At 37.3% G+C, this 23,957-nt stretch overlaps 1 protein-coding gene and 1 pseudogene across 3 annotated transcripts in view; one reads left to right on the forward strand and one right to left on the reverse strand.

Moving 5' to 3' along the window:
- The window catches only part of RPAP2 (RNA polymerase II associated protein 2), a 72,262-nt gene that overhangs the window by 45,284 nt on the left and 3,021 nt on the right, over positions 1-23,957 (forward strand). The window lies entirely within an intron of this gene.
- On the reverse strand, positions 21,420-21,731 carry LOC308560497 (small ribosomal subunit protein eS27 pseudogene; annotated as a pseudogene). The gene has a single exon. The product of its transcript is annotated as a small ribosomal subunit protein eS27 pseudogene (transcript).

Genomic DNA, 23,957 nt, shown 5'->3' on the forward strand with positions numbered 1-23,957 from the left:
CTATTTTCAAAATTTCTCATGAGAACTTAAAAAAGTACATACAGGGTGGGGCAAAAGTAGGTTTATAGTTGTTCATATGGAACATAGTACAATAATTAATAAATAGTAATACAAGAATAAGCTGTTTCATTTACTCACAACTGTAAACCTACTTTTGCCCCACCCTATATACACTAATATAATTTTATTAATATGTTGCTATACTGGCTCAAGTCTAACTCTTGTTAGAGGGGGCGGAAATCAGCATTTTGAGCAAAACATGATTGTCCAAAAGAAAGAAAGCTGGGTCTTGAATTTTCATAGCTGTATTCTTAAAAGTAAATAAGGTGTTTCTGTAGCAAATCCCTTGTACTTTAACATATTAACATTTTAAAAATTTGAACTACAGTGTGTAATTTATCAGTGTATACTGATGAGAATGTTATATCCATAAAATCTAAGAAAGAAATAGATCAAATCAAATTGGTACACTTGAACTCTGCACACTCAGAGAAATGCATCTACATATAAAAAGACATCATGACCCATTCCCACTTCATTTACTTTCATAGGACTTGAATGGCCAGTGGAACCGCAACATTTTTTTATATTTATACTACATATTCAGACCCTAAATAGTTACCAAGAGCCCAGGAAGGACCTTTTAAAAGCAGGGCTTAAGCTGTGTACATTTATTTAACAGTGAAGGAATTAATGTCCTTTTAGTTCTCTAATTCTTATTTAACATTATAATTAACAAAGATTCTTAAGAACTCCTTACACATAGAAGAACATCTGTAATAGTGATAAATGACCCAGGTTTCTTTTTGTTTGTTTGTTTGTTTAAAATAATTGATTACAAGTGGAATAAACTAACCTGGTATTGGTATTATTTCATAAGCACTTATAGTAATTTTATATCTTAATTGAACTTTATCAGGTTTTATTCTTACTATATGTTGAAATAATACAAAGCTGAATTTGATTTTCCCACATATATAATGTTCTAATAAGATATTAGGCTCTTTTCAGTCTTGATGCATAATTTTTCATAAAAATGTCTATAAATATATATACATAGTCTGCTATAAATTATTTAGTACCTATATACTCTATTGTGTAAAGTTAGTTAATGTATTTATATATTTTGACATGTTTATATACCAAATTAGAAAGCATAATAATTAGTTACAGTAAAGTGCATTTTATGATGCCTCCTCATAGTATATCATATATTTGTTTTTATATTTTATAATTTTCATCTTACCCCTAATATAGGAAAACAAAAACTGAAGAATCACTTGTCATCATGGTCACTGTATTCAGAATACTTTCTTTCAAAAGGGTTTGACCTGTATTTTGAGAAGATTTTATTGATAGCCATAGAACACCTCCCTCAGTTCAGTTCCTTTTCTTCTCTCTTCCCTTTCCTCTTAGTCTTCCCAGTCTTCTTTGACCTTTGTCATTATATTTGAGCCTGTAACACAAGAGGGGACTGCAGATGTTGACCTAAAGCTGAGAAATCTAGGGAAAGGTCCAGGCCAAGGCTGGCAGCCCAAGAGAAGCCAATAGAGAAGTATATGGAGAAGCAAGTAGACTGAGCCTTACTTTCTTTATGTGCAGCCCACATACCAGAAATGGGAATCAGTTTCCTCAAAGACTTCTTGTATTTAAAATGTAACTTTTCCACTCAAGTTTAATATAGAGCCTTTGTAAGTAGGCCACTGCTTTGTATTTTGATGACGTATGGTTAATTGTGGATAGGAATCAAATGTCTCTTAGTGGGTGGCCAGGGAGAGAGGTGTGTGTTGTGTTCCATGAAAATGATTTCGTTATCTAAAGGAGATGAATACTTTGTATTAGTTAGAAAGAACAGAGGGTAGAAAGTGATTTGTGATAGTTTAACATGGATACATGCTACTCCTAGTTTTATGACCTTGATGTTCTCTAATGGAAAGCTTTCAAGATCATCTCCAAAAATGTCTGCTTTCATTTTATTTATCTGAACTGTTTCCAGTGAACTGTGGCCCACTTTCTAGGCAGAGACCATGCAATAGTTTATTCCCCCTAAAAGCTTTGAGTATTCCCGTCGTTCAGAGAGTAGCATGTAAGTCCTGGGAAATGGTATTTAAACAAGCTCAACTTAACCATGATTACTAAACAAAAGCCTTCACTGGACATGGGCAGCCACTTTAGGTAACCATCATACAGATAGACACTCAGGAGATTCACTTCCCTAGGGTACTAGGCATGAACGGAAAGATGTGATTAAGGCTTTTTGCCTCAGCATATTGTTTTTTATAGCACACCCATCACTAATATCCTTAGAGAAATGTGTGAGCACAATGAAAAATGAAGAGATGGTTCATTAGAAATTTATTGGTTCTCAGTATTCCAAAGCCTTTCTCTTAACATTCCCAATTTAATTCTGAGTATTTGAAACCGTAATAGATCATCATTGGAAAAAATGTTTGTTTCCTTATAATTAAGGAATTTTTTATACTTAAGTGAATTTTTATTTAGCTATAATTCATATAACATAAAACTCACCATTTTAAAGTGAGATGTACAATTCACTGGTTTCTAGTATATTTACTATATTATACAACTATGACCATAATTTAATACCAAAACATTTCTATCATTCCAAAAAGAAACCTCAGATCTCTTAGTTTACTCCCAATTTCCCCTTCCTGGATCCCTTGGTAACCACTAATCTACTGTTTCTGTGGATTTACCTATTCTGAACAGTTTATATAGATAGAATCATATAATTTGCAGTGTTTTGTGTTGGCTTCTTTCACCTGACATCATGTTTCAAGGTTCATTCATATTGTAGCATACAACAGTACTTCATTCTTTTTATGGTTGACTAATATTCCATTTTATGAGTAATTAAAACATTTGATTTATTGATTAATCAGTTGATGGTCATTTGGGTTGTTTCTACTTTTTGGCTATTATGAATATTTGTTTATAAGTTTCTATATGAACATGTTTTCAGTTCTCTGGGGTAAAATAGGAGTGAAATTACTGGATCATATGGTAACTATGTTTAACCTTTTGAGGAAGTGATAGGCTGTTTTCCACAGTGGCTGCACTGTTTTTCATTTCCACTGGCAATGTATAGGGCTCCATAGATTGAACTTTAAAGGTCATCTCTTCTTGCCTCATACCCAGTAGTCATAAAGGCTTATATTTGCAATTTTTTCAAATTTAAATATGCCTATTCTAACTTATTTTAGACTTTCATGGACGTGTAATGTCAAATTCTTATGTTCTAGGAATTTCTACTACATATGCAAAATGTCCACCTATGAGCACCCACACACACTCTGAAAAAAAGATAATGATGATGAGACCATATAAATTAAATGTCTGAAGCATAACTAATGGTATTTATTTTGGGTTCCTCCATATCCATAACATTCTTTTTTGTTTGTTTGTTTTTCTTGCTTGTGTAAATCTTGGATTTATCTTACGGTGTTTACGGTCACAGTACCTTTGTCACTGTGAAGTTTATATATTTACCTATTTACTGAGGATTAAGCAATACTTGGATTATTTTCAACCTCCCTATATTCATTGCTGAGAGTTTATATTAAAAATATATAACATTTTTAATTGAAGTAACTTACACTCAGCTGGTAGGGCTACGTGGGAATCCAGATCTTTTTCTAAAGAAAAAATAATGGTTGTTTAAATTTTATCCCTCAGAGTTCTCCATATTTTTGGCAATTTTATAATGTTAGCGGTTTTTTATTCATAAATGGCTGAGAGTTCCCAGCCTCTGGCCACAATACATATTAAAATGACCAAGGATTCTCAGCAAAAAGGTGTGCCATCCCAGCAGCAGCAGCGGTGGCAATGGTGACAGTAAGTAGCAAGAAGCACTTGCCCTTGCAAGTTACAGCCGTCACTTAGGGAGTCAGTTTCCATGTCTACCAGTGACATCTTCACACCCTGACTGAGCTCACTGAGAGGACAGGGCAGGGGAGGCTGGGGAGCATGAGGCTTATCGGCCCCTTTCTCTCCAGCCTCAGGGTTCTATACTGCAAGAATGTGAGCATGTTTTCAATCTTAGAGCACTGCAAAAAGAGTTGGAGCCACTATTCTGAGAAAATTGTTACATAGCCACAGTTATGACAAAAAGCTTTCCAACACTCATCTACAAAGCTCCTCTATAGATCTGACACAAACAGGATTTAGATATAAAGTTTTAAAGTCACTACAGCCCAGCCCTTTAAACAAACCTGTGTGTAATATATCACTACAAAGTGAGTTACAAAGAACTTGTTTCTTTTGAAATAGAAATATCAATGGAAAGCATCCCTGCTTCCTTATTAATAGGTAATCCTAAAGCATTAAATGCAAACATTATCAGGGTATAAACCATCTGTTATAAGAAGAACATTTTCTTTTATTTGGCTTTCATAGTCCTTTATAATCAAAGTTTTTATCTTAATTTTCTAGATAGTAATTCTGAAATAGAAAGCCCATAATGATATATTTCTTCATGGTAAGTTCTTCTTGTCTACTTTCTTTATAAGTTTTTAATAGTAATAGCCTCACATGCCTCTTGGTTTTCAAATTTGGGGACTTTAGGTTAATGCCTAGGATAAAATTAAGTGTAATTTAAGCTTATGTAAATAATTTTTATCAAGCATTATATTTTTTATTAAATGTAATTCCCTTACCCCAGAGAGCGCCTTTAGCTATGCAAAGGTCTCTTAAAACCCTAAATTCAGTCTCATTCTGGATGATATCCTATTTTTTCCCCTTGAAGTAGCAGTGTAGCCTTGCACAAATTTCTTAACCTCATTGTGCATTATTTTTCTTGTTGGCAATATGAGGGGTTGGACTAAATCCATGTTAAGTCAACTTGGCGGTGCTAACTCAACTTTGAGATGTTATAAATAAGAAGCTTTAACATGTCTAAGGTTACTGAAAGAGACAATGAAGATGAGTATATTTAGCACAGGAAACAATTGAATTTTGCTGATTGAAAACCATGGTGACACTGCCCAAGTACTACTACTACTTTGTTAGGTATCTTAGTCATTAAGCTTGACAAAGACATGCATGGAGTGATATGGTTAGTCACTCTCTCTGTGGAAGGATTACAGAATACTCACTAAGTAAATGGGAGGGACACCCCCAAGATTCCTTTACTCTATTTCTACTACAGACTTAGCTGACATTATATTGCTCTACATATCAAAGATGAGGAACCTTCCCCGGGTGCAGAAGGAAATAGTGGAGTGGTTTAGTACCTCAGCGTTATACTAAAGGTGGTGAAGAGCAAAATGAAATGTGTAAGTTGATTTTTTTAATGTAAAAATAAACTTTAAAATATTTTGCTTACAGAATTCTCACCACAATCATGAACTTTTTCCTCCCTTCCACATTAGTCTTTATATTTTATTCTGGAAATAAATCTTATCAGTGAATAGGGATGTCTAGAAAGCTGTTACTTTATGTGAGAGTGTCTGATTCTGGGTTCAGATCACATTTAAGGAAAATTTTAAAAGTAGTTCTAGAGCAACATTTTCCTTTTTTGCTTCCTATTTTTTTTCTCATTGATGAAAACATCCCAAAAATTCATTAATACATCTTCCTTGAACTAGGTTTGGTAGAGTAACTTGAGTTTCTTCTCTGGGATAGTACCATCTGATTGTCAACTATTGGATTGATAAGTACCTTACTTACAGGCCTGATTTTTCTTCTAAATAGTTTTAGATTTTTTTATTTTTTTTTTGGTCTTTAATATCATGCCATGAAAACCATAACTAGTGCCCATGTATACCAGAAAAGGAGATGAGACTCACACTTTGCTGTAGCATCATAACTATAAATCAGTGTAGCAGCTGGCATCTACATGATAATGGCAAAGTTTTCAAATACTTAGAAACCTCACTCAGAAAATAGCCAACAAATGTTTATTGAGCAGCTGCTGTGGGTAACACTATGTCTTAGTGTGGGGGATACAAAGGTTGAACAAAGCTCCTGCCCTCAACACTTTACAACTTGCTGAAGGTTGAGAAAAGGGGGAGACAAATTTGTGCACAGGTAACTACAATACAAAGCTGAGTGTATTAAATGGCAAAAAGAAGCACAAACTATTGTGGGGGTTCAAAGAAGCAAAGATCTCCAGGACCATCAAAAAAGGGTTTCACAGAAGTGGCATATGTGATGGGCCAAAAGATAGAAAGGGTTTTAAAAAACAGAAATGAAAGATGGGGGCATTCTAGGAGGTACCTAAAGCATGAAAAAAGAAAAATGAAGAGCTGGAGTTAAAAGTACAAGGTAACTGGAAAGAGTGGTTTGAAAGTTGGATCTGTTATAGAGACAGTGGACAGTGAAAGCTATTTAAGTTTTGAACAGAGAGTACCATCAGGAAGCCTGTGCTTTAGAAAGATCAGTGTTGCAGAGATCTGGAGTCAGATCCAATCCTGTCTTCTGCCTTGTACCAGTTCCTTCAAAGGCTTCCATTGTGGCCTGCATGGCCCTGCGTGGTCCAGCCCCTTCTCCGGCCTCATCTCCCATCACCCATCCCCCTGTCTTGCTCTCCCATTCCCGCCACTCTTACCTTCTTTCGGGCCTTCTCATCATACTCTTTCTCACCATAACACACAGGTGGTTCCTTCTGTTCAGAATGTTCTTCCCTCCCCATTTTCTTTGGTTAATTTCCCTTCATCTTTCAGAACTTGAGGAAGTATTTCTTCCTCAAGAAATTTTTCCTGACTTCCCTGACTAGATTAAACATCTTTATAAATAGGCCTTCATAACACTTACTTTTTCTAGCACTTGTCCTGTTTTCAGTTTCACATTTAATTGTATGATTACTTGATTAATGTCTGTCTCCCTCACTCAACCTGAAGATTTTAGGGGCTGGTTCTGTATCTGATTTTACTCACCATTATAAACTCAGCACTTAGCATTGCACCTAGAATATCATAGGTTTACAGTAAATTTCTGGCAGAGAATGGATGAATGAATGAGATTAATTAGGAAGCAGTCATTTCTTGCTCTCTGTCAACTCCTTTCCTACTGCCTGCAAGTGCTTATTCATCTTTAAAGTTTAAAAAAACAAACAAAAAACAAACACACCTATCCTTTATTCTTAACCTCACTGACCCCTCAGACTGTCAACCATTCACCTAACCAAACTTGGAGAGCTAGTCTGTTGTTAGTGATTGTAGTGCTTTTCATTAATCCCTTGCATTCAAACCTTTTATGAAATTGATTTTCTTAAAGCTTCTGCTATAACAGCCTAGTTAGCCAAAGAGCACTGAGGCAGGGAACTAAAATGATTGCAATGACTGATTGCAGTGGAATGTTAGAGACAGATGTTGAGAGAATTACAGCTCCACATCTACACATTTTAGCAGTGGGGTGTTGGGAGAGTCAAACATGATTTCACAACATTAAGACAGATGGCTGGGAAAATACTGGTGCCTGTAGGGAAGTAGGTAGGAGGGACTAATTGAAAGAGATGATGCCTTTGGTTTCATACCTGTTACAAGCATCGAGACTGTTTCTGTTCAGTTTAAGGTTCAGGCAGGTTATCCAGTTGGGTGGTTCCCTCCAATGTGGAATTGGAGCTGAAGAATTGTAAGGAAAACTGGAGACCTGATTTTGGAGTCAGCATTGTGATGGGTGAAATGGCAGAGGTAGAGGGTATTAAATGCAGAGTCAACGTGAGGCAGAACCTGTGGAACATCCACATCCATGCCAGGGATGCCTGAAGATAGAGAAAGCAGAAAGCGGGGAAAGACAGACATTTTCTGAACATCATCGATGTGCAAATACTGTGCTAGACTCTTTATATATGCTATTTCATATTCCCACATTAGTGAGGTCAGTGGTTGTGTCCCACTCACAGAGGAAGGAAACAGACCGGGAAGATAAGCCTTTGTCTGAGGCCAGAGTGTGTGCATTTTCCACTGCACAGTGTACCTCAGGAAGGTATGTATGCAACCAGAACACTATCGAGGAATCCAAAGCGGGTTTGAGGGTCAAAAAAGAGGTGGTAACTGCCTTCCTGAGAAGCAGTAGCTGTTCTCTGCCAAACAAGGAGAAGGACTGAAAACAGGCTGTGGTTTTGGCAATTAGGTGGTTGTAGGTGACCTTTAAGAAAGCAGTTTCTATAGAGTGATAGTAGTAGATTGCAAGGGCTGCTGCAGTAGACAGTTGTAAAGATACTACACGCAACAAATGTTGACCACTCTTTTCGTATGGTAGGAGAAAAAGGAAAAGAGAGGGGATTATAACCTGATCTGACATGGCAGATCTTCAGAACGCTTCCCAGGATAGTGGAGCCTGAGCATCTTTTGGAAGCAGAGGGGTAGGAGATGGTGGTAGGTAGGGTTGGGATTACTCACAAGACATAGGGTTACTGATGGGATGTGGCCCATGAAGAAACTGGAAACGTCATCAAAGGCATATTTGGGTTTTCCTTTTTCTTCCCTAATCCCTGTCACCTATCTTCTTTCCCACCGTTTCCTCCACACGTTTCTTTTTGCCTTGAATGTCAGTGTTATTTCGTAACATTTTGTCTCCTGTACTTAATTTCAAATGTGAATGGACCAAACCTTTTATATCTCCTTCTGAAAACCCATATTAGTATTAGTGTTTCATTACTTGCTCTGATTGATTCTTACCCTCCTCCACCACAGGTCAGTGACCTGCCCTCGGAGAATTACCTTAGGGCAGCATTTGACCTATGCAGCCACTATGTCTAATTCTGGTCACTCACTTTTTTTTCATATGTATGATTTTCACCTTCCCTGCCTTCTCATCTTTCATGACCCACAAATCAGTGTTAGGGACATATACATGTACTTCACACACACATGCGCACACGCACACATGCAGGCATATGCATTTCTACATGAGAATGAGAGACTTTCCATTCATCAAAAAATTGTGTTTGGACAATGTGTGAACAGTACTAAACCAGGAAAGATGTCTACAGTAAGGGAGGTGAATTTAAAACTGTTTTCTTACCAAAACATAACCTCCATGCAGTCAAGGACATTGTCTAGATTACTTTTTATCTCCCTAGTGCCAAGCACTCAATCTGGCACTTCATAAGTACTCAGTTAATATTTGTAGAATAAATCAACTGAATGAACAGATAGGACAGACTTGGATAACTTACTGTTGGTGTTATGGATGTAAACACAGAATTGGTAGCACTGGTAAAATATCATTACATGGGGAAAAACAAAAATAGTTGCTTACTATTATGAATGAAAGGAAGGACAGTGACCCTGTGTCTCTGTAATGATTCATATTTTCCAGGGTGGGTATAGTCTAAGGAATGTGACTATTTAGGTTTAAAAGAATTGCCACTTTTACTCTGGCCTGGTAGCTCAGTTGGTTATTAAAGTGTCCTGCTGATAAGTCAAGGTTGTGGGTTTGATCTCCAGTCGGCGCATACAAGCAGCAACCAATGAATGCATAAATAAGTGGAACCACAAATCGATGTTTCTTTCTTCCTCCCCCCTCCCTTCCCTCCCTCTCTCTCCCCCCTTCTTTCTCTCCTCCCCCTCTCCCTCTCTATCTAAAAATCAAATTAAAAAATTTAAAAAAAGAACTACCACTTCTAACCAAATCCAGCATTTCTTTTTTGCAAGTATATTTTTGTAAAGCCTTTAATAAAATTAATGAAAAACAGTCAAAGCTACATGTAAATGTGGTGTTATCTTTTAACTCATAATTATAAAATTAGTGAACATTTTAATTTTTTTAAATGTTTCTTTGATTTAAAAACTTTTTTACAAATACGACTTTTCTCTTGGCTACCATGGACTGGCTCTTTTATCTTCTGTGGACTGATAAAATAGAAAACTTGGTTAAAAGGCAATTAATTACCAAGTATGCAGATATGGCACTAAATCTTTTATTTATCTGATGCATCACAAACATAGTTATGTAGAATTCTTTAAATGTTTTACTTGTTGGTATTTGTTGAATTGGAAGCATTTATCAAATATTAATGGATCCTAATGGAATATTTCACTTTAGAGGCAAACTGTTCCTTTAACTAGTTTTACTAAATATATTATCTTAACTAGTGCTGCAAACTTGAAAGTCATAAAGAGAAAAAAGTGATTATTCTCAGTTGTATTGATACTTATTAAATTCAAGCTCTTAATTGCATAGTATCTTTTCTCTCTTGTCTTTAAATACTTCTGTTTAAATTGTGTATGATAGAGACTTAACACCTTTTTAATATTTTTCCTGTCTCTGACTCTTCTCATTCTGATAGTTCTAGTTAACATTAAAGTCTTATGGTTCTTGTAGGCAGAATTCAAATGCTTTCATTTTATTCAGTGCTTAAATATTTTTACAGAGGTTTAGAGCAAATGATAAAGGCCAAAAGGTAAAATGAGGCTTGGTATTCTCTAGTTCTCACTATTGCTGGTTTTTACCTCCCTGCCTTCTCATCTTTCATGACTCACAAACCAGTGTTAGGGACCTATACGTGTATTTCGCACACACGCACACACAGTATATATAATGGATATTTCTCCCACTGTCCATTTTGAATAAGGAGTTTCAGAGTTGGATCTTTGTCCTTTTAGTACAGCTCAGGTGTACTGTGCCTTAAAAGACGGGACATATCAAAATACACAAGACTTAATGCCAGTATTCCAGTGGAGCAGAAGTACTCAGGAACCTACTACAGACTGCTTGGTGAACACCTGCAATTTCTGTGGAGGTGAAATCACAATATAGTAACCAAATTGCCTGCACTATTTCAGTTTCGTTGTTTACTGATTTTCTTTCTGTTGAGTTTTTCAGGTCCCACATTATGATGCTCCTCACATTTTTAATTGCAGTGAGTGACAAATCAGCTGCACTGCAAAAATGTTTTGTAAGAATAAAGCAACCCCCAGGTTGTAACTAGTGTTCCTGTGGTTTCAGTACATAGAGAAATGCTGCTTATCTGAAACACTAAGACTTAAACATGCTCCAGAATTCCTCAAACTATAAAATTAAATGCCACTAACAAATTCTCTGCAGCTAAGGTTACACATTGAGATATATAATTGTACATTGAAAGTAGGAATAAAGATATGTATTCTTTCCTCAAGGGATAAAAAATGTACATTTGTGGGGAAAATTTTATATAATTTGAAGGGATATATGAACCCTAATATCCCAGATTAAGATGAGGAAGTAGAGTCAGCAAATGTAAATTTCTCTTTTGAGAAACTTGGTAAGGGTAGGAGAGAGATTGAACAGTAACAATTTGTTTTGGATAAAAAAAGACTTAAGCATGTTGATAGAGTATGGAGGTGGAGCCAGTAAAGAAAAATAATGTGAAGCTGGGATGGGGAGTGGGGGAAGATATATGTGGTGGAACAGAGTCCCAGAAGGAGGCACAAGAAATGAGATCCTGGTCACCGGCAGATGCAATAGCTTGAACAGGAGAGAAATACATCATCTGAGACAGGAAGAAAAAAAGTGAATATCTGGTCATAGGTAAGTTTGTATGTTAAAGGAAGAGATTTTAAAATGTCTGACTTCATTTTTCAAGGAAGTAGGATATGAGATTATGTTCTAAGAGAAGAGATGGTGGTTGGGTAGAGAGTATAAGTAGTGATAACAAAGTAGTCATTGAGAGGATCTGGAAAAGGAACTAACGAAGGGCCAGAGAAAATTAGTAAGTGACACTGCATGCCCCGGTGAGGCCAAAGATCATGGATTTGTAGTAGTATCGGTCTTCAAAGTACCCCCCTTCTCCTCCGCCCCTGCTCCCAGTAGTTTTCAGCTATCCTGTTGTAGGTGGAGAAAGCAGGTCGTAGCACTGATCTCTGGTTGTCATTGTAATGAACAGGAAAGCTAGGAGGAGGGTGCGAGAGATTCAGGAGTGGCGGTGAGAGGGATTAGTTCAGGAAATCAGGACAGACATAATTGGTAAGGATAAGGAGTTATCGTAGAGAAAACATTGGCCTTCCCAATCAAATGTATCCTGTGTCCCTACCCCCAAAGTTGTATATTCAGCTCTGCCATCTCTCCTAGGGTTGAAGGCCAAATTTTTATTATTTTTTTGCTGAGCATCTCCATTTGCATATCCCTCAGGCAGTTCGAACTCTCAAATTGGAGACTAAGCTCACCTTCTCTTTCAAATGTCCCCTTTTCTCTGGTTTTCATCTTCCTGATTATCTAGAATTGAAATCTGATTTGTCTTTGGTGCTTCTCTTGCCCTTATCTCTCATATCTACTCAATTGCTAAGCCCTGCCTTTTTAACTTCTCTTTCCGTTTTTTCACCTTTCTACTGCTAAGCCCACAGTAGGCTTTCCTTACTTGCCTAGACTCCTGCAGTTACAGCCTTCTTAACAGGTCTCTTTGCCTCAACTAGTCCATCCTTCCTCCTGCTATAAGAATAATCTCACTGAAGCTCAATTCTAAGCAGAATAGGCCTTTGTTCAGAAACCTAGTGATGCCCCAACTCCTACCACATAATTTTGCTTGAAATTTACTCCTAAAGTGGCCCCAGCCTGCCTACCCAATTTATTTCTCTTTTGTGTCCTTACATTGTGTGCACTGTTTCCCCTGCAAGCATCTTTGTTAGTATTGTGAACTGTGCTTAACATGACCTTCTTTTTCGTATTTGTCTTTCCTAGTCTTCAAATGTTAAATGTTCAAATGTTACCACCTCCTTAGAAGCCTTCCCTGCCCCCCTGAGGCAGAAATATTATCTTCCTTGTATAAACTCCTACAGAGGAGACCTTTCCTTTGGACTGTATTACCTTCTCCTTCATTATGTAGGTATTTATGTAAAGATTTCACTTCCTGTGCTCTTCAGTTTCTTCCAACAGTGTAGTTAACAACTGTAACATCAGAACTGCACAAATTTATTCACTTCAAAAATTTAACAGTGGTTCTCAACACTGGTTGTACATTATATCACATAGGAAGCTTTTAAAAAATACTAATACCTGATTCAAAGATTTTGATGTATTGGTCTGGGGTCTGGCCTGGACATATTCTTTTAAGTTCCCCAGGTGATTGTAATTTGTGCAGACACTATTGAGAATCACCATCCTTAATTATAGTGCAATTATTAGTATGCTAGGTAGAGATACACTAAGTCAGTTAATTTAGCTTTGTCTGCCAGTATTTGCTGCTTAGAGGTACTTAGCTTTCTTCTAAAGTCTTCACTTAGTTAATGGTGTTGGAAGGTGCTTCTTGGCTGTCAGGAGAAAGGATGAACTAGAAACAATACAACTGTCCGTTTTCATTGGCACATTTTTATTTTGTAATGATAGATTTCAAAAATTATTTGAAGAGCATATACAAGTGAACCTTTGAAATCAGAAGGTTCTTCTTAAAATGAATCAGACGTGAGCTTGTGTGGTATAGTGGTTAGAAGTGTAGACTGGTGGGGAGTACGTTTGGGGTTATTTGCTCACCTCTTACTGACTACGTGACCTTAAGAAGGTCGCCTGAATCTCACTTTGGAGTTAACACTTGCTGCAACTTCACATAAAGGCTGAAGACCAACAAGTTAGTTTCATAAAGAAAAAAAATCTTTTTGCAAACTTGGAAATCACTGATGCTTCTTATGTTTGACTTAGTGGTTGAGATCTTGCCACAAAGGGAACTGGGGAAAAGAACTGGCATTCTTCAAAGGAAATAAATTCATTTCCTTCCATTTAGAAACCCACCCACCACCCATTTTAAAGTATCTGACTTTATTTAAACTCAGCTCTGACTACTTGGCATTTGTTTCCCTGTCAGTGGTAAAGCCATGTTTACTATTTAAAAAAAAAAAAAGAAAACAGCTTCAGAAAGTGCCCTGAAGTAGTTACCTCTATACATGGCCCAGTCCATGTTTTATGGAAACAGAAAAGGTCTCCCACAAGGTGGCTTTCTCCTTTTCCTGTGCACCAGTGGCTGTGGTACTTCGGGGAGGAAGCAGGAGCTACAGATTAGACAAATGTTTTTAGAGAATCGCTGACAGAGCTGAATCTTCTGCCTTCTCCCCAGTAAGAAAAAAGCAAGAAGGTAAAGAGTTATGTGAAATATGAAATGCTAATTACTTGCATGATAAAGAGCCCTCACTATACAGATAAAATTCCTTTTGAAAGTTTGTATTAGAATTTTTTTTTTACTATCTGAGAAAGACATTTTGCAAAATGTCTTGGGTTTGTGTGGGCCCTCAAATTTCTGAAAATAGATGACATTTTGACCCACTGTGTTACTTGTTGGTCACAGCTCTTTGTTTCAGTTTTGAGTGTATGTTTGTGCAGAGGTATTCTGGTTTAGTCCTTTATCATTTAGCACTTGTTCATGTAGAGAAGGAAGGAAAATCCCAACTCATTTTTTATAAGAAAACAAAATATGGGTTAAGTGACAATCCTTACAGGCAGGAAGAAAGGAATAGTGAGACTTGATAGATAAGCAAGATGACTTTGTGAGAAAGGTGTCCATTTTTAGCACTGTTCTTACCCATTGTGATGCTGGATAAATTCCTTATTCTGTCCAAGGCCTCAGTTACTTCAACTGTCAAAAGGAAACTAGTTAGGTTGAGACTAAGTCACACTGGAGGAAATTAAAGTGGTGGTATAGCCTCATAAAATAAGACTCTGTAGTTAAACCTCATCTTTTAGATTCTTCATTTACCCAGGCCATTATTAGTAAAGATGGCTCATCTGTCCCAGAAGACTTTTGTTTTTGTTTGATTCTAAGCCCACAAAGTGTCAGGTATTGTATTATCTGTTCTAATTGATAAAGTGCCAAGCATAGTGCTTGTACATGTAAACATTGAAAAGATTTCTGTTTAAGAGGAATATTCCTCTTACCTTCTCCCTCCCAGCCCTAACTTCTGACAGATGAGAGAGTGAATGTTAAAAAAAATTTTTAAGCCCAACATTATCTTTAGCAGTCTCTGCATGTCATCACCTTTATGCACGGTAATCAGCAGAACAGGTTTCCCTCCTGCAACAGAACTCTGTATGAACCCAGTAATTTCTCAAATCTGATAGGTACAGAAAATGTGTGGCTTTTCACTTCCTGTCCCTTCCTCCAACCCCAAACCATAGAGAACCATGCTTTCTGGTGACATTTATTCCGCTAGACATTCTCACAGCTTTTTTTCTTCCCTTAAGATTGAGTATGAGGAGTGTTGTTCATTGTCATTTTACAGCAGCCTACCAGCTTGATTCTGCGAGTTTGGAAATTAATAACTCTCAGGAAACTGTTTGCTTCTCTTAGTTTTGAGGGTCAGGGTAAAGGATGTCTCTGCTCCATCTATTTCAGGCAAGTGTCTAATGTGATCACACATTTCACACAGATTATTCAGAAAAGGACAATGCAGACAGTGCTGTGATTTCCAGTGTTCCAGGAGCTGCACTGTATATTTCCTAGTGGGAGTGAGGGCAGTGAGCAAAGCAATAAGGACCATTATCAGGAAGGCCATTTAAAAATCCAAGTTCATTACTGACTTTTATTGCACTACAGGAGATGGATAGCAGTTCCATCAGTTGTTTGGCTCCACTTTCAGTATTCCACAACTCCCTTTATAATGCTTTGCTTTCTCTGTTGGTAAGAGACAAACCAGTGACTCACAAAATCATACATAGGTAACTTTGAGGCTTAATCAAGAGTTTGTACAGCTCTAAATCCTTGGATGTAAGGATCTATTTTTTTAAATGCCACTTTTTAATTAAAAATCTGTTTCAGTTGTCAAACTTTGAAACTCCTCTTACTGCTGTGTATAATAATTCCTGTTAACCAGATGTTGTTTGATAGATAGCTCAGTAATAACAAATGGAGAGTACTTGTCCTAACCTAACTTGCATTCTCTCTTTTTGATGTGCAGCATATGTGGAGCAGTCAGCTAAATAAAGGTCTTATCATTAAGATACAGTTAGACACTTGGCTTTTTGCTTTTGTTGTCATGCCATTTACCATATGGTAAAGAATTAGTTATTAGAGAAGGCTGCCTGTCTTTTCAGAATGGAGATTTGAACTAGTGGTGTTTTCATGAGCAGATTCCTCTCTTCTTTGTGATTTCTATATTGCAAGTTATGTCATTTTTTTCAAATTATATTCTCCAGCATACAGTTTATGGTAAGCCATCCTTTTAGTGTCACCTTTAGAGGTTTTTATTCATACTTAAAAGAACTTGAAGGAAATAAATTGAAACATAAAAATCTTTTGTTTTTACTCATGGCCAATCACATTTTCTGTTATTTTAAAGGTATTTCCTACATAAAACACATTGTTAAATACCAACTGTGGTATATTACTGTTCTTAAAGTAGAAGTAGTTATTTGGGCCCAGTTTACTGTGGTTTTCTTTGATATACACTGTTAGAAGTTGCAAGACTGGAATAGATGCTAGAGTCTTTTTTAATATATAATAGGGTGGGAGTTGTTCTTTAATGAAAAGGTTAAACAGATAAGTGATTAGCATATCATAATTGTGTACAGATAAAGAGTTAAGGGGAAAGGATGAACCTGGAGAGTCAATTTAACAAAAAAGGGGGTGTCAGATAAGGTCCCAAGATTGTACTTCAAAAACAACTTAGACAAGCAAGGTATTATTTCATGATATCCTCTTTGGGGTGGGAGATATGTTGGTTTATGTTTTGAAGTAATGAATTTGGATAATAATTATATTCTGGGGCACTACATTTTAGGAAAATGAGAAGTTAGAAGTGGGTATAGTGAAGATTACCAATCTGAATAAGGAGTAGTCAGATGGCATCTCTGAGGAAAGACTAGAAGGACTTAGACTTAATTGAGAACCATTTTCAAGAATATGAAGGAATAACTTCTAAGACCTTGCCCCTAAAAAAAAGTTATACAAAGGAAAAAATAAAATTCTGTAAGAGATATTTAGATTATATATGAGGAACAATGTCTAGAATGTGAAGTTTATTAAACCATTGCAACATGATACACACATAGGTATAGAATCCCCCTCCGTCAAGATAGTGGAGGTAGTTGATTTGCCGTCCATCTGTCAAGGAACCAAGTCACTACATTAAGAAAGGATCTTGGATCTCTCTTCTTAGATTATTTAACTCTTAATGGGAACAGACAAGAAGTATAGATTCCAAAAACAGTTGAGTTCTTGTTTTGCTGCTACATTGTTACTTTCATTGACCTAAAAAGAATAAAAATACACCCCATTCAGGAAGAGTAGAAACAGCCAGAAACACACAGAAATAAAGACCTATATTAGTTGGATTATAAATATCGTAAATTGTTTTCTTTTGGCCAAGTGAATCTCATCTCATTTAGAGTGAAAAGAATTTCCTCTCCTTTTATACTTCACCTGTGAGACTACAATACTTTTTGCTCCTGAGTAAGGTCCTACCAAGCACCCACGCCGCAGGACTGGAAGTGAATTAAAGCTATAAACCAAGCCAGCTCCATGGCACTTAGCACTACTTACTCTTGGCCAATCTTAGCACTACCCTGACAACACTGAGTTCCAGGACAAGTGGAAGTGAGGAGGGGAAATGCAGGAACAAGTGGTAGGTCTTGATTGATTTTTTAAAATTTATCTTTATTGTTGAAAGTAATACAAATGTTCCCTTTTTCCCCCATTGATCCTCTCCACCTTGCACCCCTTCCCCCAGGCCTTTACCACACTATTGTCTGTGTCCATGAGTTATGCATATATGCACATAAATTCTTAAGTTAATCTCTCCCCACCCACCCTTGCCTTCCCTCTGAGATTCATCAGTCTGTTCCATGCTTCTGTGCCTCTGGATCTGTTTCATTCATTGGTTTATTTTATTCATTAGATTCCACATGTAAGATCATGTGATACTTGTCTTTCTCTGACTGGCTTATTTCGCTTAGCATAATACTCTCCAGGTCCATCCATGGTGTCTTAAAGGGTAAGGGATCTTTCTCTTTTACAGCTGCATAGTATTCCATGGTGTAAATGTCCAAGAAGATGCTTGGTATGATTTCAATCTTCTTGAACTTGTAAAGACTTGTTTTGTGTCCTAACATGTGGTCTATCTTTGAGAATATCCCATGTGCACTTAAGGAGAATGTATATTCTACAGCTTTGGGGTGAAATGTTCTATAAATGTCAGTTAAATCCATCTGATCTAGTGTGTCATTTAGAATCACTGTTTCCTTGTTGATTTTTTGTCTGTAAGACCTATCCAGTAAAGTCAGTGGGGTGTTAAAGTCCCCTACTGTGACTGTATTGCTGTCGATCTCTCCTTTAAAGTCCTCCAGAAGTTTTTTTTTCTCTTCAGCCTGTGTGTCTTTGGGTCTGAGGTGGGTCTTTTGTAGACAGCATATATTTGGGTCTTGTTTTCTTATCCATTCAGCAACTTTATGTCCTTTGATTGGAGCACTTAATCCATTTATATTTAAGGTTACTACTGATAGGCATAAAGAAAAAAATGGCAATAGATAAGTACTTATGTTTCTTGTTCTATTTCACCATCTTATTACAGTAATCTCGCTAACATTTCTTGCAATTCTGGTTTGGTGGTGATAAAATACTTTAGCCTTTCTTTGTTTGGAAAGCTCTTTGACTGATAGCCTTGTGGGTAGAGTATTCTTGGTTTCAGATTCTTGTTTTGCATTACCTTGAATACTTCATGCCATTCCCTTCTGGCCTGGAGAATTTCTGATGAGAAGTCAGCTGACAGCCTTATGGGAGCTCCTTTGTAGGTAACAGATTGCTTTTCTCTTGCTGCCTTTAAGATTCTCTGTCTTGAATTTTTGGCATTTTAATTATGATGTGTCTGGGTGTGGGCCTCTTTGGGTTCTTCTTGCTTGGGACTCTGTGCTTCCTGAACTTGTGTGACTTCTTCCTTGACCACGTTAGGGAAGTGTTCTGCCATTATTTCTTCAAACAGGTTCTCTAACCCTTGCTTACTTTCTACCTCTTCTGGCAGACCCTGAATATTATAGAACTAAAGGATTCCTTTGAATTTCTCATCTTCTGTTTTAATTGCTCTCATCATGAGCACTATAATATGGAAAGCATTATATTAGTGTTTGTTTTAAATTAAAATTGGTGCATAATAGTCTTCTAGTATAAGGGTTTGCAAACTTTTTATAAAGGGACCAGTTGTAAATATTTTCATCTTTGAGTAGTCCCAACTACTCAGCTCTGCTACTATAGCACAAAAGCAGCCATAGACTAGATAAGGGGCATGGCTGTTTTTCAATAAAACTTTATTTACAAAAATAAGCAGCAAGCTGGATTTAGCCCACAAACCTGCTGTAGTACATTGAGAAGTGCTAATATGGGGAAGCAGTGATTTTAGTTCTATAATCATGCACCAGATTATTAAGAGAACAAGCCTAGGAGGAACACAAAGATGAATAAAATGTGATTCCAATCATCCATTTCTGTCTGGCAGGTGAGAAAAATATATACAACTAACAATACACATTTTAATATTATTTGAAGTATTTATAAGAATGTACTCATGTGATTGAAGCAATGAAAATAAAACGAAATTAAAAAGCCCAAAGAAATTGGATTTCTCCTACAAGTAGTTATTAAAGCAAGAGAACAAAGTGATCAGATCTATGAGAAAGGATTGTGATAGGTAAGACCTGTGATTCATGGGCTGCTGAAAAAAGAAATGCTTACAAAAAAGATGGTAAAGAATCAGGGGTAAGAGGAGAACCGTGAGTGCATCAAAAGCCAACGGAGAATTTGAGGAAGGGAGGACGTGATCAGGGACCTCAAAGACTGCAGTCACCTAGGAAGAGAACTAGAAGGCCCTGAGCACACGGAGGGGCTGCAGTGCGCAGTGCTTGTGGTCTTCAAAGCCCATCCATACTCACTGCCCGCAAAAGCGGATGATAGAACCCTGCCTCCACGCTCAGCACAGTGCTCTTTTACATCACATGGGTCCTCAACCTCCGCTCAGTCAGACAGCGCCTATCATTAGGTTAGCATATATTCTTAAAAAAAAAATCCCAGCATTTTGTTAGTAGTGTCTTTGGCAATGGCTATAACCAGTTCTTATCGACTAAAACCATAATAAACTGATGAAACATTATGATCTTGCACAAGAGTGTCTTGCTATGGTAATCACATGGAAATACAGCACATGCCCAGTGAGCTGCAGGCCAGAAAAGTGAGCATGTAGTCCGTTGCTATAAAGTAATAAACCATGTTAAAGTAGATGAGCTGAGGAATCTGGAAAACAAAGATTATATATAGTCCTTATTCCATTTTAAATGTAAATTACTTTGGATATAGAAGCAAATCATAATTCTTTTGAATGAATTGTTCATAAAATTATAGTATACTATAATTCAGGGTTCAGCATCTTTCTTGATGAATTATAAAGTCATAATGAATAATAATATCAGAACAATCCTTCATTTTTTTGTATTCATGAGCCTGGTTTCTAGAGAGGATAATTTTAAAGAGAAAACACAATTTTTACATGACTGTCCACTGGATTCTTAATGTTCAGAGGTACACAGGAACTATTATTTATTCATTCATACTTCACCTTATTCCAAAAAGGATTTAAGTCAACTTAAAATTTTTAGGAAGTTAATATATATTTCTATGATCATTTACATTTTATGTTAGAGATTGGGGAATGGGGAAGAAGTCGTCTTTTCAATTAAAGATTAAAGGAGAAACACAATGGAATAAATAAAATTAAAGGAAATCTTGTTGGCTAACTTTCCAGAAGTATAATTATGCAACAACACTTAAGGCTCAAGTGTTAATAGTAGTCAGGAAATCCTGGCTCCAGATGCCTAAGGATTTCTACTTATCTACTTAATGACTTGCGTAGAAATCTCCAGGCGTGGGTTTATATTCCTCTCCTAACAGACACCAAACCTTGTATAATTCTCTGTCAGCACTTCCTTCTGCCTGCCAGCTACTTGTCATTTTCATATTTGTAGTCCTTTAGTTCTCTAAAGCAAACTTAAAACATTCTGTTCCTTCTGCATGTTCGAGGGCTCAGTACACATCAATCAGGTAAAGATTACAAAGAATGAAAGCAAGCATATTAGCCAAGAGCGTGCGCTTTCTGAAATAAATTGCTATGGTGCAAAGCCCTGACTTTTCACTTAACCATCTTTGTGACCTGGAGGAAGGGAGGAAGGTACTTCAATTTTTTGTACCTTCATTTCATCATCCATAAAATGGGAGCGATAATTCATGCTTAGAGCATGTAAATAGTTAAGTATTTATAGGTAGCACATGGTAAATGTTAGTTGATAGTCATTACCATAACTGATTTTTTAAATTCAAAATGTGTTTATTGGGATGGCTCCCCTTTCATCTTTTTTAAAACATATTTGATTTTTAGAGAGGAAGGGGAGAGAGAGAGAAGCATCAATGTGAGCGTGAAAAATCAATCGGCTGCCCCCTGCACCCCCTTCTACGGGGTTTTGAGCCCACAACCTGGGCCATGTGCCCCGACTGGGAATCGGACCGGCAACCTCTCAGTGCAACGGACAACACCCAACCAACTGTCACACTGGCCAGGGCTCCCCTCTCATCTTGATTCAAGGCGCTTTTAGTGCTGCTTCCATCTGAAGGAGTATCCTGTCAGCCTTGCTTTCCTCCTGTAGGCTGACAGAGCACAGTGGAGTGGCCAATACATAAAACTATTGTTAGTGTGGGGCTAGAGACGGTGGTGACTTTATAGCATCCTGGGCGTTTCACATCCATAAAGTCAGAATTGGGGCTCTGCCCCAGGGCACGTCTGTTTCCTCTTCTCTTCTGGAGAGGGATGAAGGAGATCCTTAGTGAGGGGCATGTTGTGGGGAGGTTGTCACCACCAGAAGGCATCATACTGGTTTTATAAAAGCCTGTTCATCTGCACTATCCTACTTGAATCTGCAATAACAACTTTTAGGGAACTTAAGTAGCATTAGCCCCATTTTATAGATAGATGCTAAGGCTTTGATGTTCATCTTGCCCAAAATCATAACAAGCATTCTGGCAGGTCTAGGATTAGGACTGTGTTGTATAGAGACAGTTCTCCTAGGGTTTGCAGTTAGACTGAGGAGGGGATAGGTTTCAACTCAGGAGCCAGCTCTAAAACAGTGGAAGTGGTTGCTCAGAGCTTTGTTTTGAGGAGTCTCAAAGCAGGTCCAGCTAATGAAGAAGAGAATGCTGATTAATTAGCATTGTTTACCATGGACTCAGGAGCATGGAGCAGGATTAAATTGTTGCTTTCCTCTTTTTATTATTTTTTTTAACTCCTAGCTAAAGTTTACCATTAACCCGTTATGATATCTGTATAAGTTTGCTAGAGAAGTATTACTATTTCTGAAATAGTTTCTAACTAGGGCAATTGATGGAACAATTTTCTTACAAGCTGTTTCTCTATTACTCTTCTCATTTTCTGCTCTCATGAGCACACAGGTTGAAAAATCTAGTAGTCACCATTTACTTCTAATTTGAAGGTTAAGTTTCAAAACATACTAATGGCACTTTGAGAAGTAATTGAGAAAACTTTTCATATATGAACCAAATATTAGTCTCCTTGAAAGTGAGAGAAACTAAGATATGTCATATAAGTACCATTTTTTCTTTTTTTATTCCTCCCCTGAGGATATTTTTTCCATTGCTTTTTATAGAGGGAGGGAGGGGGAGAGGGAGAAAGAAACATCCATATGAGAAAGAGACATCGACTGGTTGCCTCCCACACACATCCTGACAGAGGACAGGGAGTGAACCTGCAACCCAGGTACGTGCCCTTGACAGGCAATCGAACCCGGGACCCTTCAGTGTGTGGGCAGACATTCTAACCACTGAGCCACACCAGCCAGCACATAAGTATTATTTTAAATACAAAAGCTAGGTCTCTGTGGAGTTGACATATTTTATCTGCCTCCTCTAACTTCTTGGTTTTATTTTAGCTAATGCTATCCCATCCCCAGTATCTTTGGTCTTATTGTAGGGAAGCAGCAACTTTGTATTTTAAATGTTGACTTTACTTAAGTGTGGGAAAAGCCGAGCTTGACGTCTGGATTCCACCTTCTCTGCAGGAAGACGCCTCAAGAAAAGCTGGCCACAACTGCCTACATTCACCCAAGTGCCCAGGTTGGGCTTCGCTTTGGAAGGCTTGGGTAGTCCTGTTTCCCAGTATGAACCACCTTTGAGAAATAGCAGCAGACAATGCTCATAAAATATGAGAACCTGGTACTCCATCCCCTAGCTCTAAAGAAATACAAGAGAGGTGGGAAAGAATACATTGCAGTGGTTTTCCCATTTAGAACTGTGTGGATTTCACTGGACTGTTTATTATGGGAGTCACCTAGCCTCTAGTTCTTGCTCAGACACCTTCAGGGAAATAGAGAATTTACCACTTCCTCACAGTCCTGGCCATTTCTGGACAATTTGACAAATTTTTACTTTTGCATTCTGTATGAAATGGCTAAGCAAAGATGAAATCTGTCTCAAAAAATAACATTTCCCACCTGGCCGGCATGGCTTAGTGGTTGAGCATCAACCTGTGATCCAGGAGATCACAGGGCACATGCCTGGGTTGCAGGCTCGACCCCCAGTAGGGGATATGCTGGAGGCAGCCGATCAATGACTCTCACATCACTGATGTTTCTCTCTCTCTGAAATAAAGACATATTTAAAAATAATATTTCCCATTTCACACACACTACTGCACAATTGCTCTGCTCCAATTTCTTGATTTTTATTGATTTAAAAATCAGAGTTATTTTTATTTCATGTGCCCAGTGGCAATGACGAAGATTAAGCAAGCATCTGGAAGAGCTGTGTGAAAGGCGTAAGACTATTTGGAGAGAAAATTTTTGCCCCCCAAAAAGCTTTCCAGGAATGTAACTTGCAAAGATTCTATAAAGCATGATGTCTGGAGATAAAAAAATATTTATGAAAAGTAATGGTCTTTAGTCTTTGTGATCAGTCACTTTTTAAAATCATTCTTACTAATCACGTTTGAATGTAAATTACTTTTAAGAATCTATTATATGCAATCCTTTAGGGGTATTTACTGGAAATG

Source organism: Miniopterus schreibersii (assembly GCF_964146895.1).
Source record: "Miniopterus schreibersii genome assembly, chromosome: 8".
In the NCBI taxonomy this organism is placed as follows: domain Eukaryota; kingdom Metazoa; phylum Chordata; class Mammalia; order Chiroptera; family Miniopteridae; genus Miniopterus; species Miniopterus schreibersii.